The following is a 25,975-nucleotide window of genomic DNA, read 5'->3' on the forward strand; positions in this document are numbered from 1 at the left end:
AGTGACGTTTGCCTTCATCAATGTGACCGCACACCTTATTCACAATCCAACCAAGGCTGAAGAGGCAGAGGTAGAGATGTCTGCAACCGAGAGCAGAACATCACTGCAACGTGGTGAGTACACAAAAGTTTATGTTGTAATTGCACAGGCCCGGTAGTGTACAATAGTAGGAACGCATGAGGTTTTCTGTTTGTGCGTAGCAATGGCTACCACCCTAGAATGGCTGGAGAAGAATTTTCTGCATGAAGAAATGAGTGAGCATAGTAAACTCATGGGTAGGGAACGCGGTGGCAAGAGTAAGACAATTACAATATAGTGCTTTAAGTAAAGTAACCACATGTGTTGTCCTTTAACAGAACATACAGGAATGCAAAGGAGTACACCATAAGCTGCAGCTTTTGCACAGCAAAATTGGGCCAACGAAACTGAAGTAAACACTGGACATATAAAAGCACACGGCCTGGACGCAAAATGGATGAATTGCTCCTCCAATTTGCCGCTTTTAAATTTTTGTAGAATAACATATTGTGGGGAAAATAAGATATCACTGCCCGACTTGCACATACCCGCCTTCCCCATTTCCCAGCCCCCATCCCCAAAAATTGCGTGTCATGAGAGATGCTTTCATGAGACCTCAATCCCTTCTTCCCCTCACCAGCAGATTGTTGAAATGGCAAAATCCCCAGTATATGTATCTGTTTCTGGCCCCCCTTCCCTTTTCGAATAGTGGCTATTAATGTGTGCTAATAAACATTGATATGTTAATGTGTACTGATTGTATATGTGCCTTTTCCTTTGTTTTAAGAAGGCCATTGTAAGTGTGAAGGGCACAGCACTAGTGGGGAAGATTGCAAGTGAGGAAAATGGAGGAGTCATACGACTGCCACACCTGGCTGCCCTATGCGCAATCACAATAAAAAGCATCTGTAGGACGCCAGTACGGGCCGCATGTTTGCATGCACAGAACCACCTGTAAGTAGTTGCAGGACCGTACATTTCTCAGTTGCACAACTGCGCAAATGCGTGTCCCATCATGTGACACCTGGCAACACCATCCCTGGTCATGATATGCGAAGAAACGTGTGATGTAGTTGTAGTAGGTGGAAGTGCTCACCAACGTCCTGCAAGTACCTTTGCACGTAAACATTCCACCTACTGTATCGTGCACACACCAAGCTTATGTAGAAATGCTCAATGCACGTGTTCCGTACACTTAAATAGTCCCGGAATGACAAGAGTTACAGTAGGAGAGCTATGCACATGGTCACAAAGTATAACGGCCCATATATACATCCCGCCGACATGTGTCCAAATGGAGAACAATGGCGATGTCACCATGGTAACGGAACAATGTTGTGCGTGTTCCCTTATTTGGCGGACACAAAAAAAATCCATGCACATCGAAAGAGGACAATTTCCTGCACTGTATGGAGTGTTACAGTGAGAGTGCACCCTTACAGAGATCCTACACTCTTCCTTCTGCATGTAGGTATTGTAGGGAAAGACTTAGGCCCACTTTGCGGTGGCACGTGCTCCACAACAGTGCTATAAAAGGGCAAATCCCATAAGTGCACTGCAATCCCTGTTTGGCTTTCCAGGTAATGGCCAACAGAGCTTCTACTACTACCTCTGACTCAGGAGCACCCACACCATCACCACCAACACCTCCTTCTGAAGGTCCTGAGCAAGGGAACAGGTGTCATAATGTGGAAGAACATTGAAAAGGGAACAAGAATAAAGTAGAGGAATCCCCATTGCCTGCAGCCAGCGTGAGTCATGGGTGTGGAAACTATTTAGGACTGTTGGAGATGTGCCAAAATCCTGTGCAAACCAGTACTCATTCACGGAAAACATGGCATGTACAGCTACGGCCCACCTCCTTGCGGCGGCCCCTGAAAATTAACCACCAGACAGCTGTTCGGAGGGTTGTCCCCTTCCAAGCAGGCAGTAGGTTATTTTCCTCTACCGCATCCTCCGCATCTGCTCCTGCCATCACTAGGGACACTGCAGTAGGCCACATCATCCCACAAGCAGCCTTGGAGGACATATGCACTGCAACAGACCTGTACCTTTCAAAGGTAACTGCATTGTGCATATACTGTGATGCGGTACTGCGTAGGGGTGACATTTGAGGCTTCGGTCTGGGAGCATGATGAAGAGTGCCCCCTACCCAAGTGAGGTGCATCCCACATCTTCTACTCTCCGCCACAATTTCTTATCCCTGTGGTTGGTACCCTTTGCCAAATCTCCCTTCCATTGCTGGCTTTTGTGGCGTGTTTTATAACAACAGGAAAAATGCTACAGAACCAGAAAGGGGGGGACAGAAAGGCTCTTTTCAGAGCCACCTTGCACTGTTGAAAAATAGAAGTTAATAGAAATCATGCAGACAGTGGCTCAGCCTATGAGCGCCGCGTACAGAGATTGCAACAATGGGCGGCGGGACTCTGGCAAAAGCATTGTACGCGTTTGCAAAACAAAGTGGTGGCTCTGAAAAGAGCCTTTTTGTGCTGTTTGTGTTTGCAACGTTGGAAGTGGTGAACAACCAGAAGGAAAATACTTGCTAGACTTGCAGGAAGTGCAGCACTGCATTTTGGATACTACGCAGAGACAGCTAATTGCCAGCATCAGTCAGATGAACTCCATCTGAATGAATAATGTTGGTACTACGAAACGTAATGTTTTCATTGTGGAAGGAGAACATGCCAACGTCGCGCAAAAAAGCGCAAACAGCCTTGTTCACATTGCGCCTTACGTGCTCCATTTGTGGCCCACATGAGGAAGAACGCAGCCACATCTGTCTCTGGCCAATGTGAGAAAAAATGATGTGTGTTCAGGAAATACTTTCATGAGTTGCCGAAATGTCTCCTTCATTGCAAACTGCAGTGAAATGCCACTAACATGCCCTAACCTGTTCCCTCTACAATGAACAATAATAATGTCTGGATGAGCGAGCGTCACCAAACTGGAACAAAGAGGACCCGCATGGAGCCATTTCATCCCACGTATTGTGCCAGTGCACATCGACATTATGGAAACCAAGGTGTGCTGCCAGTTCACAGCGTTCTGCATACACTTGTACTCAATGTATCCAAGAGTCACCCAAAAGCCATATAGTCCACCTACTGAATGTCACACCTATCCCAGTAGCCATCTCCACTCCTATTGGCAAGCAGACATTCTGGCACAATCTGTTGCTACACACCACACCCAGGAAATCATATTAACCAATCCCAACACCTGCACAGTCCCATTTCCATTGCAGACACCCTGAAAAGACCCAGATGTAACTCGTGCGCATATCCAAATGGCGCAGCTTTTGCAAAAATAGTGCTGTGGGTGGGGGGCTGCACAAAAACATTTTAAGCGTCATAGAAAATGGGCATCTTGGTAGAAGTTGTGAAAAGTGTTTTTTTCTAATTTTGCTAAAGCGACATGTAAAGAAACACCTTTTTGTGTTCTCCTTGTTAGGGATTGCTCTCTGCTTTTCCTCCTTACATTACTGCACGAGTGTCGGCAACATACATTGTACATAGTGTAACAGATGACGAATTTCAATAGAAGGAAAGAAATATCAACGCCACTAACAAACGTCTCACTAGAAGCACTAAGGTTCTCATGGGCAGATAAGAACATCCTAGCATGGAACATAAAAGTATACATACACCTGAATCGATAATCCGTAGTCCCATTTCCATGACAAGAACATTAAGAAGGACAGCATGTAGCATGTGCGCTTTGCGCAACTACCGCAAGTGCTGTGTCCCTGTAAAGCAGGGCCAGTCCTTCTTCCCTGTTCAGTACTCTTTTACCAGCACTACCTGATTGGCTACTGTTAAACGATTATATCCACATCCACCAATTACATCAAAGAATTGTGCATGTAACGCTATCACAGCTATTGAACAGTCCATACCAACCGTTAAACCACAGAGGTCAAATGTCCTGTAAATCAAAAGCACCTGCACAGGAAAGTACTGTAAAATGATCTTGGAGAACTGCAGCCACATACATCAGCATTGCTACTCATCACCACGCCCAGTAGGTATTACTATTTTTTGTACAGTACAGTGGCAACTGTGTTATAGGTTCATAGCAACAGGGTACCTAGCAGTGGATCTCCCTAACATACTCAAGGTTTGTACTGTTATTTCCCCCATCACCTACCATACAATTGGTAAACAGTGATAGGTGGTGGCAAAGTTGACATTTGCCCATAACAGCCATTGACATATGGAAATGCAATGCTTTCCTCGATTAACGCACCTCCTATCAAATTTGTAAAAATCGCACACAAAATGATCGGGCAGCCTTTCCCACCAAACTAAGCCGAGTGCTTATATTGCAAGCACAACAACAGTTTTCTTTCACACAACATAGATAACAACAGTAGTTAAGCAATAAAAAATTTACAAGTGCATTTACAACAGTAACATTCATAAATATGCATAAGGAAATTAAAGCCCAAAAGCAATGACTGCGGTCATATAACAAGCATACATATGCAGAGAAGTACATGCAAATGCATGCAAAAAAAACCATTCTGATTTGCACTCTGTACATCTTTCTGCACCTTTTTGTCATCCTTCCAGAATGCGAAATACTGCATTTTGAAAGTAAATAGGCTTACACTAATAAACACACGTGTTTCATAACAAGTCATACAATACACTCCCAAGTAACCCACCTACCCCCTTAACAAACATGCTTATGCTCCCACGTGCCCATTCATATCATAAGCCTTCCATTTATACACACACACTTACTCTTCCTGCCAAGACATCCCCCTATAGTTTTGAAGAATGTATTGCACAAATGTAAGCATTATGCCAATAGCCAACATATTTTGGTACCATCTTCTTATACAGGTGTAGTACTCACCTCTCTCCGGAATAGCCACTGGAGTGTGCACTTCAAAATACAGCCTGCAATAAACCTACTCTCAGCAAGCAACAAAGTAAGTACAATACCATCATACTGTTGTATGTCTTACTAGAAGAGGACACTATTGTTGTATTGTAGCATATAGATGTGCGGCCATCCACCAGTATGTACTTCATTGTTACTGATGACACCTCCACAGCTCAGTGTTTGTTATGTTACCAACATTAGACTAATCCCACATAGTAAGATACTGTTCCCAACCGAAGGTTTGACACCACTGCACAGTGACACACTTTCAGTTAAATGCCTACCCTTCTATTGACCCACTCATGCACATTGCACACATATACATTTCAAGTTTTGCACACCCACACTTCCCCTTCTTTGACAATAGCTACTACACAATGCCTATCATAATGCAACTCCGTAGAAAGCAATGCAGAAAGAGAGCCACACAGCCCAAAAACACAGAAATTACTCACCCACTGCCAGTTGACCGCAAAGCAAACATAAAGTTTAAGGAGAAGAGGTAATTCAGACATTAAAGAAAAAGGGTTTCATCTGCCAGTAAAGACAGTGGCCCTCATTACGACCCTGGCAGATTTTTTCCGCCGTCGGCGGACTTTTCCGCCATGGCGCAAAGTCCCTTTACGCCATGGCGGATGGCTGACTTACCGCCCCATTCCGAGGTCGGCGGGGCGGTAAGTCCCCATTGACCCATTTACCCTTCCCCATTCCCATTTCGGCCCCATAGGGCTCAATGGGAGTGGGGAAGGCGTTAATTACGCCACCGTAAATTACGGTGGCGTAATTAACACCAAGGTCCCATAGCGCCATGGATTTTTACGCCCGCAAAAAGCGGGCGGAAAAATGACCATGGCGCTATGGGAACTCGTAGTTGGCGGTAAGGGGTCGGCGCAGCTAATGCTGGCGCAAACCCCTTACCGCCAGGGTCCTAATGAGGGCCAGTGTAGTTGATCTGTCAAAATGTGAGAATGAAAAGAAAATCACTAAGTACAGCGCAACACACACTACTGCTAAGAGAGCACGTACAAATGGTAATGTAACCACAAGCAAGCATTCTAAATAAGTAATTTTACAAAAAAAATCCAAAACATAGTCCTTCAGAACCTTATAAATAGAGGGCAGAAATCACGCTCAACCCTCAAAACCTACCACAGAAAAGTCATCCTAGAAGCTCGTGTAGAGAGTGCAATGAGTGTGAAATGGAAATTGTTTATAGTAATTTTGAACAGAATGAAACCACTAACAAGTTTAATTGGTAAATTGCAAGAACTACTTTGAAACAAACACAATGTCACCATAGATACCTTTGGCCACATCTGTACAGCTGAGTGCAGTCACACCACCAACACAGAGCCATACTTCAATGAACAATCATACAAACAAGAACAAACAACCCAAATTCCCTTACATCAGAGTGGGCGAGGGTATGAAAAGATACACAATACCATAATGAAAGAGTAAACACTGCTCTCAGTAATATCTCCATCAAATTTAGATGTCACTCTCCATTCCACCAAAGCAACACGCCTCACTTACAAATGGCCTTGCACATCAATGTGTAACATTCGACAATGCTTATTCAAATCTTTGCAGCAATTCAACAATCAGTATGTCAAAGGCAACGACAAAAGAAAAAGAAAAATACTGCAAACTATGGACTCCTGTTCAGCGCACAACTACACTGGAATACAAGGACATTCCTTAGCCTGTATTTCTGGACCCGCTTGCAAAAGCACCTTCCACCATATCAAAATGTTAGCAACCCACCATTCAACAGTCAGATCTAGTTTTCAAACTCTACTATGCAAAAAGTCCAGCTTTAGCACTCCAACATTTAAATGATATTTTCCTACATGGTACATCCAAACAAGTGCTTTATGAAATAGGGCACATCCAAAGGAAACATTGTGGAACTGAAGAGCACTTACAAACTCCAGCATTTTCAGACAACAGTACTGACAACAGCGCAGCAATCAACTTTTTATATCACACATACAGAAAAGAAATAAAAAAGTTCAAAAGCACATCTGCTGAAATGCCTAACAAAGTATGTGTGTGTTGTTGTAGAACTTACTATAGAAAGAACACCAAAACTATAGATATAATGCAGAAAATAGAAGGCAATGAGGAAAACCAATGGTTTCAATTAGCTCTGTACCTTATAGCTGAAAACAAATACAAAATTACGAACACCTCTATACTATGCACATACAGCACTGCAAAACTTGACAATAACCAAAGGCCTTCTCGGGCAATTAATAATAATTTCGAAATATTTCCACTGCCAAACGCACTGCAGCAGTGTGTGGGAGCGAGGTGTTGTTTGGGCCCCCCTCGCACATTCTGCATGTTATGGGCCACTTGCTCGTGCAATAGTGGGGGATGCCTCCATTGCCCATATGCTAACATTAGCATAGGTGGGGCTATGGCGGGACACACTTGCCATCCATTTTGTGTGCCCTCGACTCCATCTTTGGACTAGACCTCACTTCGATAGTACGAAAAGGCTTCTCTCCCCTCTGCAGCACCCTGCACAGCGCGCTCATGGCCCCCACCTTTTCTCCCCTGTCTGAAAGCTTCACAACTCCCTTTCTCACAGATGCGCCTGGGATATTTGAGCCAAATGAGCTAATGTATCATCTCACTCTTCCTCTGTGATCACTGTCCTGTGTGTAAACCGGCTCGAACCATGCCTTGTAGCTCATCCATCTCCACAAAACCTGCCCCTGCTCCCTTGCCCCCGCTGTTGGAAAATTACTGCCAATGCAACCCTTTGCCCTCCTAAGGTATTCTCTTGATGTACCAGAAGTATGACCCTGCGGTGAAGCCCACCCCACAGTGCCCCCAATAAACCCAGACCTCTCTCTCAGTATATTGTGCCCTAAAACCAACACATGTCATTGCAACTCCCCACTTGCCTTGATTTGCTAAGAACCACCCAGTCGCCCAGGTTATCTCAGAGGGCAAGCCCGCTACGCCTTGTACCCCGTAAAAGTCCCAATGAAAGATGGTATAATCACATGCATGCAATGTATAGGTTTGTAAAGATTTACTCAAGGTATACTAATGATCATTGTTTATTGTATTTCTAGTGGTAGTTTTTCATGATAGCTTAGTTAGTGTATGCCCTATCTCACCGTGATCTAACCCTCACCGCGACCGGACTCAGGCAGATGGACCTCGTGACACTCACCCTCCCGCCAACTGAGCAGCCAATCCAGAGACAGCAGCACCTATGGATACTTATGTTGCTCTGCTCACTGCCCATCCTGAACTATTGTAATCCCTTATGTAATGATGTCACTGATGATGCTTTTTTCCTTTATAATTCTATGTAATTGTATTGTTTGCCAGAGCGCTCTCGAGGCAGCAGAGTTCTCTGGATGCCAACTTTATATAAACGTACTAAATCTTGCAACCCGTTCTCCTAGTCTCATTCCCCACCCAGGGTGTGTTATATTTTTATAATTTTCATGTGTAAGTCGGGGAGTGAGCCTTTACATTTGGTGACCCCCGCGACATGATCGAGACAGGTGCGCTTAGGCCCCTGTGCCGTGCAGCGATATCCGGGATGCCCCCAGAAAAACCATTGCCTCTGCGGTTGACCAGTGTGCGCACAAAACGAAAGATTCCAAGGATCCCCGTCATCTTTGCAAATCCCAACTAACTGCTCGATGAGGCGGGTCACGGATTGGTTGGGATGCAGACCCGATTGTGGATAGACCATGAACGGAGGCTCTCGGACCACCCTGCTGAACACGTGAGTACTGGTTGTGAGATTGGCAGATTGGCAGAGCAGGGTAACAATTGAGAAATAATGGTATTAAAAGATAAGGGTGATGAAAATAGTGGGAAAGTGAAAACTGGAAGTTGGGTTTAGGGCCTGTGTGAGTGAAACTGTGAGGCTTTTCCTTATCTATCCTTTATTTGGCAATAGGTTGTTGTGAAAAAGGAGGTAAAAAGGAATATGGGATCCTAGCTCCGAAAGGGGTAGAAGGCAGCACTGCGTAGCATTGTCTCGACCAGTGCAGGGAACAAGTGGAAACAAAGAGAAAAAAAGTAGGAGTCTCATATATTTAGTAGGCTCGGAGGAGTAATTTAGAATATTTGTTTTCTGTGTGAGCAGAATTCTTCAAGGAGGTAGCCTAAGGGGGCTCAAAGGTGGGCAGTGAATAAGAAGATAAGAATAAGGGAGTACAGAACTCGAACAAATCAAAGGGGTGATATAAAACAAAAGATAGTACATGTTACATGTTCAATCTTGTTGAAGTAAATTGTGTTGGTTTGTCGATAAGTACATGTGTGTCTATGTGTTCTCTGAAATAAGCTCTGATGAAAAATGATTGAATTTGTGATTTCTGCAAAAAGTAAAAAAGGTTATTGGTATTTATGATGATGACAGTGAAATAAGGTTGAGAAAAGGTGTCAGAGAGGGTGTGTTAGTTTGATAAATTGCATTGTGTAATTACACCAAGAAAAAAGGCGAATACCTGTAAGAATACAAAATAAGGTGTCATGGGGGGAAATACACTGTTAGCGCATATTTGCCAACACCTCCCTTTGTATAGTGAAAAAATACAGAAATATCACGAGCAATGGTTAACCGAAATAAAAGGAGAAGGGTCGTCCACAATATGGCCAGAGGGTCCTTTGAGAAAAGAGTGTTAGATCTTATAGCAACCCATTTGCTAGCCAAACACAGGGGGAAGCAATTGCAAAATGGGCAAGAAGTATTAGACTTATGGAGAATGCTTGAAGAGACAGTCCCTAGCGGGGAGGTAAGTAAAGAGACATCGGTAGAAAAACCTACAGGGGGGAGAGAGAGCTACAGGGGATGAGCATACAGTAAAAACAGGAGAGAATGACCTCACTAAACTTTACCTGTTAATGACGAGGCCTACTCTGGGATACAGTGAGCCCCGGTATGTGCCGGCACCAAGCACCCTGGCAGCAGCCGTTGCCAAAAACCCTGCCACCGTATGAAACCGGAGGACTATACTGACCAACTAGTGCCCCTTTAGTGAATTTAGCGCAGTTAACTGGAGATTTAGATAGGCAGCTCGCTCACGCCCAAATGGAAATAACATGACTGAGAGCCTTGTGCAATAGGGGCCAGTTGTTGCCATGGGGAGAAGTAACACCATGTGTAGCAATCGATTTGAGACCTCCGCCAAGTGTAGAAGGGGGATCTACACCGTCCCCAGTGCCACCAGCGCCGATACCAATAGGGCAAGAACAAGAGTGGCAGTCAGGAGAGTTCTTCTTCCATTTAAATGGCAAACCTGTAAGAATACTACAACCAGAGACACCAGACAACCAAGAGGGAGAGGGACAAGGAGAAAGAGAGGAGGAAGAGGAGATAGACGAAGTGTGGAGTGATATAGATGAGTACGAGGATGCAGTGGCAGCGGCAGGATTCCCGCTCCCACTAGCGATGGACCGAGAGGATGGGGGAGGGCTCCCAAGTTGGCAAGGAAGGTTGAGGCAAAGAGTTGGAAACATGTTGGTAAGCAAAACAAAGAAGGGAATGGTAAGTAAAAAAGGAAGTAAGGCTAAACTGCAGATGCCTCTGATACATAAGGGAGCAGGGAGACCACACTACATACCATGGGCACAAATGGACAAAAATAACCTGTTGAAACTCCTCCCTCCACTTTTTGGCAGGGCAGGGAAGTGGATACATGCATTCAAGAAGAACACAACAGGGGTACCATTGGCCATAGGGGATGTAAAAAGTTTACTAGTGACAGACAGAGTGTGGGTGAAGGCCAGCTTCCCGGGGGTAACAAAGAACTGTGACCGCCATGATGGGTCATCATTCAACAACGTAAGGGTGCAAATGTGGGATGCATTGCGAAGAACTTTTCCAGATACTCCAGATTTACATTTAGTGATGCAATGCACTAATGGTGAGGCTATGCAATTCATCCTTCGGGTGCAAGACCTGTGGAGATCTGAAACAGGTACAGCGTGGGACCAATCCAAAGCCTTGTTTTACTTCTAAATTAAAAAAGGGCTCCCGAAGGAGGTACAGAAGGCCTTGGATATAATAGCTGGGATAAAAGCCAAAGGCTGGCCGGAGATTCAGAGAATAATTGTACAACATTGTTGGCAGACAAAGCAAAATTGGTTCAAATTAAATAAGTGAAGGTTGCAGCAATGAATTCAGCACAACCCACTGACAGGCAGGGGCAAGGAGAGGAGGGGTCAGGGAATACCCCAGTGAGGATGGCAGCAGCGTGGTCTGCAAACTGACAGAATCAATGGTCAGGAGAGGAACAATACGAGGGGCCCCAATGGCAGGGCAGATGCACAAGAGGACAAGGTGGCTAGCGGGGGCAGAGAGGAGGATTTGGGGGAATGGGAAATAGAGGATTTGGAGGGCAAGGAATGAAGGGAGGACCACAAGGGTCATGTTGGAATTGCCAGAGGTGGGGACATTTCTCTATAGAATGCAGAATGCAACCAATGTGATATTGCCAAGGGTAACCTCCCATGGGAAACGAACAGCAGTATGGCCACTCACATCCAGGCAGTCCCTACGGGTTACCAATGGGTGGGGCTGGGCAGAGCGAACAATGCTATAATGAACAGCAATCGAGGGAACAGCAAATGTCACGCAGACAACAACCCCAAAAGCAAGGGATGCAACAACAGGTAGGACACCAGAACACAATGGGAAACGCAAACACTAACATTTTCGCAACAAGCGCAAACGGCGCGCTGGCACCTTTCGGTGGATTGCTGTGGTGGGGGACAATGTCTTTTCTATCCCTGGAACAGAAACATATATACACTAGGACATCCCACAGAAAGCACTTGCGTGTCAGTTCTATCAACTACCCTTCGTGCAGCAGAGGAACCACTGGTGGGGGCGGAGATAGGCAACAAACAGTTCATCTTTATGGTGGACTCGGGAGCTGAAAAATCGTGCCTCATGGAAGGCCGGTTCCCACTCTCAGAAAAAATTAGGAAGCGCAGGGGTTCTCTTGGGCTATTTTAAAAGTTCCTTACACAAAAGACTTAGACATAATGGTGGGAGGGAAGACGGTGCGAGCACCACTACTGTACCATGAAGACTTGCCAATTAATTTATTGGGACGGGACCTCCTGAGCAAATTGAATATGACCATCTCCTTTACAGAACGGGCCATAGTATGCTCCACCCCAGGGGTATGTCCGGTGAGGGCCATATAAATGATCAGCACTATGACCAATGAAATTGCAGTACGAGGGGTACCAATTGATATTGATATGTTCATTTATGGGATACATGTACTTGCAAAAGTTGTGCCGGAAGGAATGGAGAGTGCCATCTGATTTTGTGTTCCACCCCATTATATACTCAGATGTTGTGCCAGGGACAATTATGTCCATTGATTTGGAAGCAGTGTAAGTGTCAAGCAGACATATTGTTGTGATAGGACTGGACAGACATGGATGTGAGTGGAGAACAGTGTTGTGCATAGATCCAAACATAGCGTTGCGTGATTTGACTGATGAGGAATTGTTCACTGACAATGATACTGATGGGGAAATAATAACGGAAATAAGTGCACTCTGTGACATAATGATTCAGCATAGAGAAATACATAACCCTCTCATGGCTAGTGTTAGTGCACCACCAACTATATTTGATGAAGACATGGAAAAGGTACTGCCAGAATTATGGACAACCGGCCCACATGATGTAGGGCTATTGCAAGGGATGACGCCAATAAAAATAAAATTGAAACATGGTGCAATTCCGCCCAGAGTAAAACAGTAACAATTGTGAGGAGAAGCAGAGGCGAGAATAAAGGAAACTATAACAACATATTACAACCAGGTGTAATAGTGCCATTAAATTCACCTTGTAACACTGCGATTTATCCGATTAAAAAAGCAAGGGGCGGGGTCTGGAGGATGATCCAGGACCTTCACCCACTCAATTGCCATCATACAGAAAAAGTTCCCATTAGTGCCTAACCATGCATCGATTTTGTGCAGCATACCTAAAGAAGCCACTTGCTTCACGGTAGTGGATTTGAAGAACGCCTTCTTCTCAGTGCCACTTGACCCAAGCTGTCAGTATCTCACAGCATTTACATTAGGGGGCAACATATATGAACATTGTAGATTTCCACAGGGGTACTCTGAGAGCCCCAGCATCTTCAATAGTATTTTGCATGAAGACCGTGGTAATGTGGATGTAGAAAGCACAATAATTCAATGTGTGGATGACCTCCTCATCTGCAGTAAAAGTGAAGAACAGTGCAGAGAGGACTCAATTGCATTACTAAATGTACTGGCCACAAAAGGATGCAATGCAATGTGGAAAAGGGCAAGCTTCAATACTGCCTAGCAGAAGTGTTTTGTACGTGGGACAGTTAATTTCAAAAGATGGGAAAAGAATAATACCTGACAGAGCGGCAGCAATACGCCATGTAATGCTGCCAAAAACAGTGAAGGACATGCAGAAGTTTCTCGGCATATGTAATATTTGCTGTGCATGGATTTTGGATTATACAGCATATACACGTCCTTTATTGCAAGTATTAAAAGAAGCACAAAAGAACAGCAACCCCATAAAAAGGACACAGGAAATGATGACACAATACTTCAAATTGAAAGATCTTATAACACACGCCCCAGTTTTAGCGAACCCTGATTATGATCGGGAGTTCTACCTCTTTTCACATTGCAATGGAATATTGATGTCAGCAGTGCTAACACAAAAAAACATTGCTAGGTCACAAGCCATTGGCCTACTATAGCGGCACAGTAGGCTCAATGATGCAGGGCCACTTCGGGTGCGAACAACCTCTCGCAGCAGCGGCTGTCACGATAGAAAAAAGCGCCACGATTGTAATGGGATGTTCGGTAACATTGTATGCAGAGCATTCATTATTTGCCATTTTAGAAAGAACAAAATCAACACTCACGACACAGAGAGCAACAGCTTACAAAATAATAATATCCAGCCCAAACGTCCATGTAGTTAGATGTAACAGTGTGAACCCAATGTTCCACAACCATTAGAGTGCATTGTAAAATCGACAAATGTGGAAGTACAGGAGGAAGGATACAAGCGCACACAATTCTACAAGTTATAGAATTGCAAAAGCAAGCACCACTAGAAGAACAGGAATTATGGGGAAAGAGAGGATGTAAACAGTCTCTGACAGATTTAATATGGCGGCAAGAACTGACAGGGAAGGTGGTGATGCCAGTAGAATTATTATTGATTGCATTCCAACAGCTCCACTTCCCAACTCATGTAACAAAACAACACATTGCAGCAGAATTTCAGGAAAACTGGTTTGTATCCAATTTGCAGGAATACTTATCGAAGTTACCAATTGAATGCACCACATGCCAAATATATAATTCAGGAATGACTCTTTGGCCCTCATTAGGACCCTGGCGGTAAGGGGTTTGCGCCAGCGTTAGCTGCGCCGACCCCTTACCGCCAACTACGAGTTCCCATAGCGCCATGGTCATTTTTCCGCCCGCTTTTTGCGGGCGTAAAAATCCATGGCGCTATGGGACCTTGGTGTTAATTATGCCACCGTAATTTTCGGTGGCGTAATTAACTCCTTCCCCACTCCCATTGAGCCCTATGGGGCCGAAATGGGAATGGGGAAGGGTAAATGGGTCAATGGGGACTTACCGCCCCGCCGACCTCGGAATGGGGCGGTAAGTCCGCCATCCGCCATGGCGTAAAGGGACTTTGCGCCATGGCGGAAAAGTCCGCCGACGGCGGAAAAAATCCGCCAGGGTCCTAATGAGGGCCTTTGTACACTACGAGGAACACTACCACATCCTGTGTGGCCTTTTAGAGAGCTCCACATAGACTATGCGGACATGGGAGAGAGATGTAATGGGGCAAGATATCTCATTGTGATAGTTTGTCCATTCTCACGGTGGGTGGAAGTGGGGCCATGTCCACACCCAGATGCAAAGTGCACAGCAAATCTTTTGGTGAGAGAGGTCTCGCATATATGATGTGATCAGATCAGACAACAGCACCCATTTTGCAAATGATTTTTTTCAAGGAGGTGACCATCTTGTTAGGTGTAAAGAACAAATTATGTTTGATTTATCACCTGCAGGCTAACAAAATTGGTAGAAAAACTCAACAGCATACTCAAAAGCAAATTGTCCGAGTTGTGTAACACACTTAAAAAGAAATGGGTACATTGCTTGCCCCTAGCACTGTTTCAACTCAGAACGCAACCAAGTAAAAACCACCATTTGAGCCTGCACAAAATAGTGACGGGACAGCAAATTCATACGCCATTGTCACCAGTGAGAAGGGCATCAGACACTCACAGAGCTGCCACAGTGCTTGGGGATGAATTTAAGGAATATCTCACCCAGCTGACATGTGCAGTACAAAGTATAGCAAGACAAATAGCGCCTGCATTCACATGGAATAATGAAACAGACACAACAACACCAGCACAAGACAGCCCAACAAGCCAGTTAATGCCAAGAGAAAACCTGTATGTATGCAGTTTTGTCTGGAGATGGAACTCCCCATGATTTCATGGTCCATATGAGGTTATCTATTGCACGCCCACTGCAGTGAAGCTAAAGGGGTCGAAATATTGGGTGCATCTCTCAGATGTGAGAGGAGCACATGATAGCACAACTCCTCAGAGTGACCAACAACAGAGCGAAGAAGTTGCAAATGGTTAAAATAGAGATGTGTAACATGCAACAAAATTAAGCAAAGAATTTTGAGAAATGTAAAACAAATAAAATTGTGCGATAAAGAAACATGTGGAGAGAATTGCATTAAAACTATACTGTATACATCGCCCTATATCTCTCGCTATCTCTCCGCATCTTTCTGTCATTCATTACTTTTACATGTTGTATAAACAAGTTCATCTTTTCTAGAGAAATTTATGAAGTGAAATAGAACTGTATGTATTAAAAGTAGACAGAGTGAATAGCTTCAAAATTAGGTATTAATGCGGTAATGATCGAAAAGAAAATATGTATAGAAGTATGAAATGTTTTTTGCATTGTACTTAACCATTTTATATCACCCCTTCAGGTGGAAATATGACGGAAACGAGGGCCCTCACTAACAACGACTCAAATGTAGATAGTGATAGAGTAGATGATAGAATAAATAAATGGTACAATTATGAATGTGGATTAGCATTTACAGCAATAGTATTTTCTGTGATGTTATTTTTTGCTGCATTGTATTGGACATGTACTTTCATAATTGGGGATATGAAAGAGGGATGGGGTAAACCTGATACAGGAAGGCTCAAGCCTTGTATGGGCTGGAGTTACAACACTTTGGAAACATAATGGCTCTGTAAATGATAATCTCACTACGTTGCATAAAAACCGAACTGTCAAAACCCCCATTCTTTCACTTGCTGCTATGGGTTTCGACAAAGATAATGAGACTAATGAATATGAAGGTGATTATTCCTGATTCGGTGAGCCTGACCTGACATATATGAATGCACATACAAAAACAGAACCTACCTCACAAGGCACTGTAATGCACTTTAACCCTGATACTCCAATTACCCAAGACGCTCCAGTACCACAGTCTTGGCAAGCTGCCATTGAATTCAGTGATGCAACATGGGCAGATGTCTTTCCCATAAAGCAAAGGAGAGTGAAAATAATAGTGAATAGTGAAGATGGATGAGGAGATGTAAAAGGGGGGTGGGAGGGAAAAGGTATGATGCATACTATCGCTTGGTATTTGCTGAAATTGAAGACCCCCACCACCCAGATCAATCACATAAATGGTACTCAAACATGAGTGCAACAGCCAAACAAGCCACGAATGAGAGCTCTTATATCTGCTCTCTCATACTGCATGCCTCAGGCATACCTAAAGTACTTATACCTCAAGAAGCACCCTTGTTGGATGCCCAATATTTAGTTCATCTCGTATTGTGTAGGATTCGAAACACCTTTCAGTCACACACAGTTACAATAGAAAGGCTGCAGAATGAAAAAACATTTACGAGTAAGCCGCAAGGAGTGATTTGCATCAAAGAACCATTTTTTGTTATCAGGGGGACAGGGTTCACAGAAAACAAATGGCATGATGAAACAATCACGTGTAAAGCAGAGGCATTATGAGAACTTACTGAGGATAGGTTTCAATGGGTCAAAGAAACATGCACTCCTGTCTGGTCCCAACACATTGCAAAGCTCACATGGGTCACAGCTCTCGAGAAACCCATCAAAACGCAGAAAGAAAATTAACACAAACTTACTTTCCATGGTGAGGGAAAGGCGCAAATGGGCTCGAACAGAAAATGCAACAAAACGATGATCATTCCAGACAGCTGCACTCATGGACATGTATTGGTTATGTGGCAAACAAGCATACCTGCATCTCCCACCATCATGGAGGGGAACATGTGCGCTGGCCACACTGCACTCAGCAGTAATGGTGATTCCAGAAAGCCATATCCAAGGGGGGGAAATTTGGCTGACAGAACAACAGCACCCCAGCCAGCAACAACAGAGCCTTCCACATACGACATCCTGTCTGAAAACAAACTACAAGACTGGGTATCTCGAACATGATGGTCATCCAACTATATCTCCAACAAGTCATCAGAAGTCCTGGCTGAGATTCCAGACAAATATAAACTCTTCAACTCTGATGAAACTTTCTTCGCTTCCCTCCTGGTGCCAGGTCATCAAGCACAGACAAACACCAAATGGCTGCATATCGTGAGCTAGGAGCTGATCCAACTGGCCAACGACACTGAAGAAGGATTCAATGTTATAAAAGTGGAACTTCGCTCCCTGTGCTTAATGACAATGCAGAACCGGTACGTCCTGGACCTCCTCACAGCAATGGATGGCAGTATTTGCCAAAAAATCGGGAATGCCTGCTGTACATTCATACCTTCTGAAGACGCAGACAATGGCAACTTTATATAAACTTACTAAATCTTGCAACTCGTTCTCCTAGTCTCATTTCCCACCCGGGGTGTGTTGTATTTTTATAATTTGCATGTGTAAGTCGGGGAGTGGGCCTTTAAAGCAGCTTAATTTGTATGAGACCACTATCATCCAAACAGTGCACCCATTTCAAGCAATAATACGACTTCAACCAAAAACTGCTAAATTGCCTCCCACCGAATTACTGAGGGGCATATGTGGCAAAGTAGTATATTTACCATTAGATCTGAAAGAAAATGTAGACACTCTACGAGTGCAAAGGCCAATACAAGAATCTTTGGTTATCCTTGTAAATGGTGTACCTACAAAGACAAACACATTTGGCAACAACTAGTGGACTTAACCAAAGTTGGGGATGCATTGCAATACCTTAAAAAATACAATGAATACTACAAGGAAATAAACGTTCAAGAAAACCTGAGAGAAACAACCAAAACAATTTAGGACTCCTCAACAACTGGCCAATTTGAATGTCTAGATCCTAGTGCAGCCTCCAGTATTTTAGACCACTATACAATTCACCCACTGCACTCCAAACACACCATAGATGATGCACTAGAAACATATCAAATGTGGCAAGCCAAAGGAGCGTCAATCAGTATATGGGGAAAAAAGTGTGGAAGCACAAGCCTTTCCTCTACTCTTCCCACTGGATAAGGTGGAAGATATTATGAAAGAGGCACACAAATAACAGCATCAGAATACCGCTGTTTACAAAAGTATTCTGAAGACCCTCGATTTATATAGAACATGGAGTACATATTCCACCTGCTCTTTGAAAGTGAACTGGCAATGCTATGTTATGAGTTGGCCACACATTAATAACAGGTTGCCATTTTCAAAACATGTCAGTTACACAGCTACTTCAAAAGGTGCAAGAGAAGGACAAAGTTTTACAGTCAAGTATTACAAATCTCTTGGCAAACATGTGTGGTACAAAAGAGTACTGGTTCTGATCGCACGCAGCTGTACGGTGTATTCTATGCTTATTTGAGCCACCCACATGGTTTGTAACTTTAAGTTGTGCAGAGTATGCATGGAAAGACTTGAACACTTTCCTAAACATAGCAAAAAAAAAGAAAACAGGTGTAGACATGAAAACACAAGCACAGTTTTGCTCTCTCAATCCAGTAAATGTTTCACGCTACTTTAATCATCGCTTCCTTGCCATGTTGTAGTTCATTTGCAATAAAGCACTTCCTCCCCTCGGAGAAGTGGAACACTTCTTTTGGAGAAAAGAATATCAAGCCAGAGGAGCAGAACACATCCACATGCTTTTGTGGATTAAAAATGCTCCTAAATTTGGTGAAGAGAGTGATGAAACTGTTTTGCAGTTCATTTACAAATATGTCACTTGCAAAATCCCTTCTGAAAGTACACGTAGTGACCTACATGCATACATTTTGCAATTCCAAGTATTGTCGACGCAAATTCAAGAACAGAGGCAAAAACTACACCAACTGCCACTTTGGTTTCCCTAGACCAGTTTCAACAACAGGCCAAGTAAACAGCTTCATGTCTTCGTTTCAACACAGTGTGAAAGGAAAATCTCCTAAGAACACATACTGCATAAAAAGGAGTGACAGATGAAAGTACATCAATGATTACAATTCAATTATTGCACTCCTATGGAATGCCAATGTTGACGTACAGTACATTGAAGACAATTCCACTGCAGTTGCACAATATGTCACCACCTACTTACAAAAGCAGAGAAAACAAAGCTCACAGACCTCTGGGATGACATATCCTGTGACAAAACACTGGCACAGACATTGTACAGCTTTGGCATTACAATTCTGTCCCATAGAGAATGTGGCAGCTACGAAGCCGCTGACTGTTTAACCGGAACTGAGTTATATGGGAAATTTGACAACATAGTGTGGCTAAGCTTTGGGCCTGCTACATCCAGAAAAAGAGTACTTACATCGTACAAAGAAATACAAACAATAAAAAAAAGCGATCCCAACAGCCAGGACATTTTAAAGAACAACTTATTGGACACATGCTACCTGAACAGGAGTATTAATTTAGAATCCTTGTGTATGTATCAGATAGCCCACAACTTTGCTTGCAAAAACAATATTAATCCAAACGAGGAAAAAGGTAGACACAGAGTGGAAAGTTGTGAAGGCAGCCTGGTGAAACTTACCAAACGCAGCCTAATTAATCATATGAAGTTGTCATTAAAAACTCCTCAACACAAAGAACTGAACTACATGGCTCTACTGCAACTTTTCAAACCATGGAGAAAAGAAGATTTATTAGCCACCTACACCTCCTATGAAGATGCTTTCAATGCCAGTGAAAGTACAATTACAGATGAAAACTTTACATGATACAAAACCATATTAGACAATGAATGCCAACAAGAAGAACTTCAAGCACAACTAAATGGAGACACTTCTCAGAGCAGTGAACCTTTTCAAACAGGCAGCCAAGAACCACTTGGACAGCCACTCATATCAAATGAGGCAGAATTAGCCATGACGGAAGTAACCACCACTGTGTTTCAGCATGAGCACTGTGCAGAAGGGTTGGCAGTACTGTAATCCCAACTAAACAATGAACAGCGTACCATTTTTGTCAAAGTAAGTGAAACCATTGAACATGGTATACAGCACGAAAGTAAAACTTGCACCTGTGACAAATACAAACCTCTACTGTTGTATGTAAGTGGTGAAGCTGGGTCAGGTAAAAGATTCTTCATAAAATGATCAGTAAATACCTCCAACAATTAACAAACAATAACTTTTCTGCTGTTGTAACCGCCCCTACATATTTGGCTGCCTACAACATAGGTGGAGTCACTCTACTCTGATTGCTACTCCTTCCAGTAGAACACCAAAACAAAATAGAGTACTATAAACTTTCTGCAGAATCTGCTATGGAGCTACGCAGAGTTTTGAAACAAATGTAAATGCTCCTAATAGATGAGGTGAGCAAGTCGCCAAACTAATGTTGGCTTTGATTCACCTCAGATTGCAAGAGGGCCACAAAACAGACTATGAAGAACTCTTAAGAGGAAAACATGTGATTGTTTTCAGAGATCTCCTTCAGTTAACACCAGTCAAAGGTGAACCTGTCTTCAAAACCTTAGAGTGCTGTATAAGTATTGGAAGCATCGGGAATATAAATCTCTGGCAACATTTCCAATACAGTGAAATAACTCAAAACATGTGTCAGTCTGCAGACCTCACCTACGCCAACATTTAAAAAAACATACGGATTGGTGTACTATCAAAAGAGGTGCAGTCTACCCTCAACACTAGATGCATCCATGAGCTGTACAGGTGTCATGGAACAATTAGCTCAGAAAAATGTCAGCTGTATGTCCTTAATGCCAATTCTAGCAAGCTGTGCACAATTTAATGCAACAATGCTGCAAAAACAAAAACAACCATTAGTGGAAATTCATGCCACAGATAAACTGGACGTACACGGTATTACAATACCTATGTGTCAACAAGGCATAGCACGACTACAAATCTTAGAGAACTCTATTTCCAACAGAGCTTGTTTGGAGAAAATGTTAGCATTATTTGTCAACTGTAGAGTTATGTTAAAGCGTAACATTGACTTAGAGCAAGGTTTCATTAATGGAGCAGTTGGTACAGTTTTTGGCTTCCATACATACCCACGGGATAACAGCATTCAATTTGTAAACATCAAGTTTGACAAACTTTCAGAAGTAAAAAATATAGGATACACAATGGCACAATTCCTTCTTTTTAAAGACTTGTATGTACGCAGAGAACAGTTTTCTCTGTCGCTAGCTAATGCAGTAACTATTCCTAAATCGCAAGGTCTAACTTTAGATCAAGCATTGATTGATATTGGCAGCACAGTCTTTAAAGAAGGCATGAGTTACATAGCACTGTCACGGCTATGTACACTGGAAGGACTTTATATAGTGAATTTTGATGCAACTCCAGTCAGTGCAGACATTTCTTGCATCACAGAGTACAATAGACTACGTGCACTGTACACACCCCATCTGAAAATGTACCCTATTCCTCAGAAACGAAAGGTTTGAAAAGAAGGCTCATTCAATCAGAAGTTGTAAATGATTTGGCAACAGTATTATCGAAGAAATTGAAAACAACTCATACTACATCAACTACCAAAAGCACATACAACAGGAGTCAAAAAGACAAACCATACCCAACTCCACCCACAAAAAAATGCCTCTGCAAATAAACCATCTACCGTTCTATCAAAGTGCTCAGACACAGAAGTACCTGGCCTATTCATATTGTCCAATACAACAGGTGTTAATTGCTAGGCAAATTTAACAATGAATATTCTATTCCAAATGCCAGCAATTGTGGAAAACATGTATTTAAACGGTGCAGACCAGTTGTGTTTGCAAATGCTCGTCCTTCACAGAAATGCAGTAAGTAATCCTGACACCATTTACAGTGTCTCAGGAATAAGGTAAGAACTGGACTACCATGCTGCAATGGTGAAATTCACTTTAAACCGACAAGAAAATCCACAGGAATTTTTAATGTACTTACTACAAATACTGGAAAGCAAAAGCATACTCATGAATTAAATCTTTCACATTTCTTACATGTGGAAACATACATGCACTCTGTGCAACCATGTCATTCAGGGAAAAAGTCCCTAACAAATGCTTTGTATATGTATCAATACCCAACTGTGACTCCATTCCATTTCAGCAACTGGTGCAAAATGCAAACCATAGCATGTTGTGTACGTCGTGCAATTCTGATAATCATTTGATACTACATATACACTGACATAGTCAATATGTAATATTAATGCTCATAAGATAAATGCTGATGGAACCAAAAACAACTGCAAAATTACGGCCTTCACACACGAACAGGTATCACTTGGCACGAAAACCTTCACAACTTCAGCCATAATCTACCACACAGGTGACTCCACCAATGGAGGCTACTATACTGCATACATTAGAAAGCAATGGTCATGGTGGGAATGCAATGATACTTCCATCAGTCCAATGCAGAGATTACCTGCAAATCTTGCAAATGCCTACTTAATATTCTTGAAGCCAAAATGTACTCATTGATGTACAAACCTACTACACCTTACTCCCCAGCACCAACCATTACTTTCGTAAGTGGACAAAAACATTGTTTCCTTCCACACTGTCGACCTAAAGCAACTTAGCATACTGCAAGCATTGACAAAATACACTAAAGTGTGTGTTGGAAATTATTATCCCCAATGAACCCAATGTATACACTCACACAAACAATATGTGTACACAAATCACAGTAGCAGTATTTTCCACAGGATACGTGGAAAGGAAAGTACTAAGTCCAAGAATAGTCATACAACTCCAAGACATATGGACCTATCATCACGTAACTCCATAATGGTACACTACCACTTCAGAATGTACACAGATATCCAAGTAGCAACAGGAATGCACAACCTTCTAAACGTACCCTTTACGAATGGGACACTGTAAACAGTTAGAATACGCCATCTGGTATCTAACTGCAACCAGAAAAAGACAATGTTATTTGCAGCATTAAAACAACCCAACTCAACCTTCAAGAACTACTGTGCTACAAACATATTGTGAAACACTTTCAAAGTATGAGCAGTTACAGTACACCAACAGTTACGTAACTACCGTCAGAACCCTGCACTAGCACAGTACAATGCCACAATACTTGCAAATCACCAGCAGCAACCAAACCCATAAAGAAACAGTGCTACACCTAGGAAGCAGGTAAACATTTACAAAATACCACCTGCTATACAACACCACCCATCCTACCAACATGTATAGGCCAGGCATCGTAAACCCTTACATTTCCTCCTACTTCAACAGTACACCTTAAAAAGTGCTGCAATCACTCCACAATTGACTATCATTCATTTTGCACCATAGTAGCAAAGACATTTGGATTTTTTTATTTTTAATCCAGCATAGATTTATTTTTTCCCTACAGACCCAATGATTATGCAAAGAAACACATTGCACTCATTGCACAGTACACTGGTGCAACGCATAGTACTTAGGAAGTACTAGTTATGAGGGTCCACAAAGTAAAAAATGTATGCTATGTAGTGGACTGCAAACTAACAAAATACCTGCTCTAACATGTTCTGTTCTCTTTTCCCACAGATAATGCAGCAACCAGGACCACAACATTACAGGCCCTCCTCAATCCAAACTGTAAGTCTGCAACGATTGCTATTATACTTCTCTACAATGTCCACAGTGCAATGTGTGCACTTATTTCTGCTATACATATAGCAATGCCACCATTTGCAATGCACACCTATATTACACTACTCATCTTGTGCCTAGGACCTACACACTGCACTATACCCTGTACACTGTAGGGCCTCAAGCCATGCACTCCACATTCTACATCCTGCCCACAATTGCCACTGCACTGTACAACTATGCATACAAACATCTATACACGTACCACAAACCACACACATAACACAGTCACCTGCCCGCTAGCCACTGCAGTTCACAATGGCTGCCATTTCTTCCACACAATACATAACTTGTTTCCTATGTACACTGTTTAACTAATCCTATAATAATTGGACACACTCAATGCACAACACTAAAGTAACCTACCTGACAATCTGCACATTCACAACAATTCAACTTGATGAATGCATCCATACATCTTACGTTACTGTCAGAAATTTGGATCATTGCTTTCCACTGGCAGCGTGTAGGCCATTAGGTCATTTTCATTGTTATGTACACCATTTCAAAAAAAGGTATCCAACACATATTTCACTGCAGCGCATGGGTCATAGCTCGGGCAGCCATATTGTAACCACTGCGTTACTGCTTAAGTTTTCAAACTTCTGTTTCCCTTTCTTATTGTATAAAGGAAACAACATTTGAACACCATAACCCCCTTACACTGTATGACGAACGTACACACAAACTCCTTTTCTTTGCTGAACGGCAGCCCCAAACAGGTTCATGCAGCACGACACCAAACTGCATACGATGGGCCACCCACCCATGCATTCTGAGGCAGCGAACACACAGTCTGCCATTGTCCACCGTTGCCTTGTAACACACTGCACATATAACTGGTCCTTAGGTACTGAAAAAGCACATTTAATGTATGTTGCCATCTGTGCATTCACAGCACCATGTGTACGGCACCATCATCTCTACTTGTACGTCGTACTAGCTTCACCATAATGACACTGCCAACATTCGTCACATACAACTGGTCCTTAGGCACTGAAAAAGCACATTTAATTTATGTTGCCATCTGTGCATTCACAGCACCATGTGTACTGCACCATCATCTCTACTTGTACGTCATACTACCTTCACCGTAATGACAGTGCCAACATTCGTAAATGCACGCTACAATCGAAACACGTTGCCGTTTTCCAGCATCATCTCTGGAAAGCAAAACCTAACATACCTCTCCTTGAACAGGACACACGCTCATTGTAAAACATCCTTGAGGGGGAGGCATGATTAGTTCCAAACTCCAAGGTCAGACTCTGCCCATGTGCCCCAAAGGTAGTCTGCAACGAGTTTTGTGACGGCAGTAAGGACGCACCTTTACAGTGACATGTATCCACCATTCCCCACAAATTGCAACAGTGATTGTACTTCCTTTTGCAGGCATTCTTCCCCACCCCTGCAAATGGAGCCATAAAGGGCAAGATGAAAAGGGAACACAAGTAGTGCACTAAAACAACACAGCTTCTGCTCACTCGTGCAGTGCTACATTCCCTGTTTTGCCCTTTCACACAATTACTAAGTACACGCACCATCAGTGTATTGAACGTTAGAACGGCCACAGGTGCACGCAGCAGTCAACCAGCACACACACATTGACAGCTCAAACTTCTTTAACATACTTCTTAGCAAAGCAGCTCCTCCATTTTCCAGCAATCTGAGGTGTTCCCCATGAGGGTTCTTGTTTTATGACTTTATTTGCAGAGACACAGACACATTGTAACGTGGGTTGAACAACATTCGCTACCACTGTCATGTTTTCTAAAAAGGAAACACATCAAACGAGCATCTGGTGGCAACATATCCAAGTCATTTTGCTTGTGTGGAGCAATACAATCACAGTCTCACCTACAAAACAGAGAGCAAGACATTGGG

This window comes from Ambystoma mexicanum, chromosome 7p, assembly GCF_040938575.1.
Source record: "Ambystoma mexicanum isolate Mex_15411 chromosome 7p, UKY_AmexF1_1, whole genome shotgun sequence".
Taxonomy (NCBI): Eukaryota; Metazoa; Chordata; class Amphibia; order Caudata; family Ambystomatidae; genus Ambystoma; species Ambystoma mexicanum.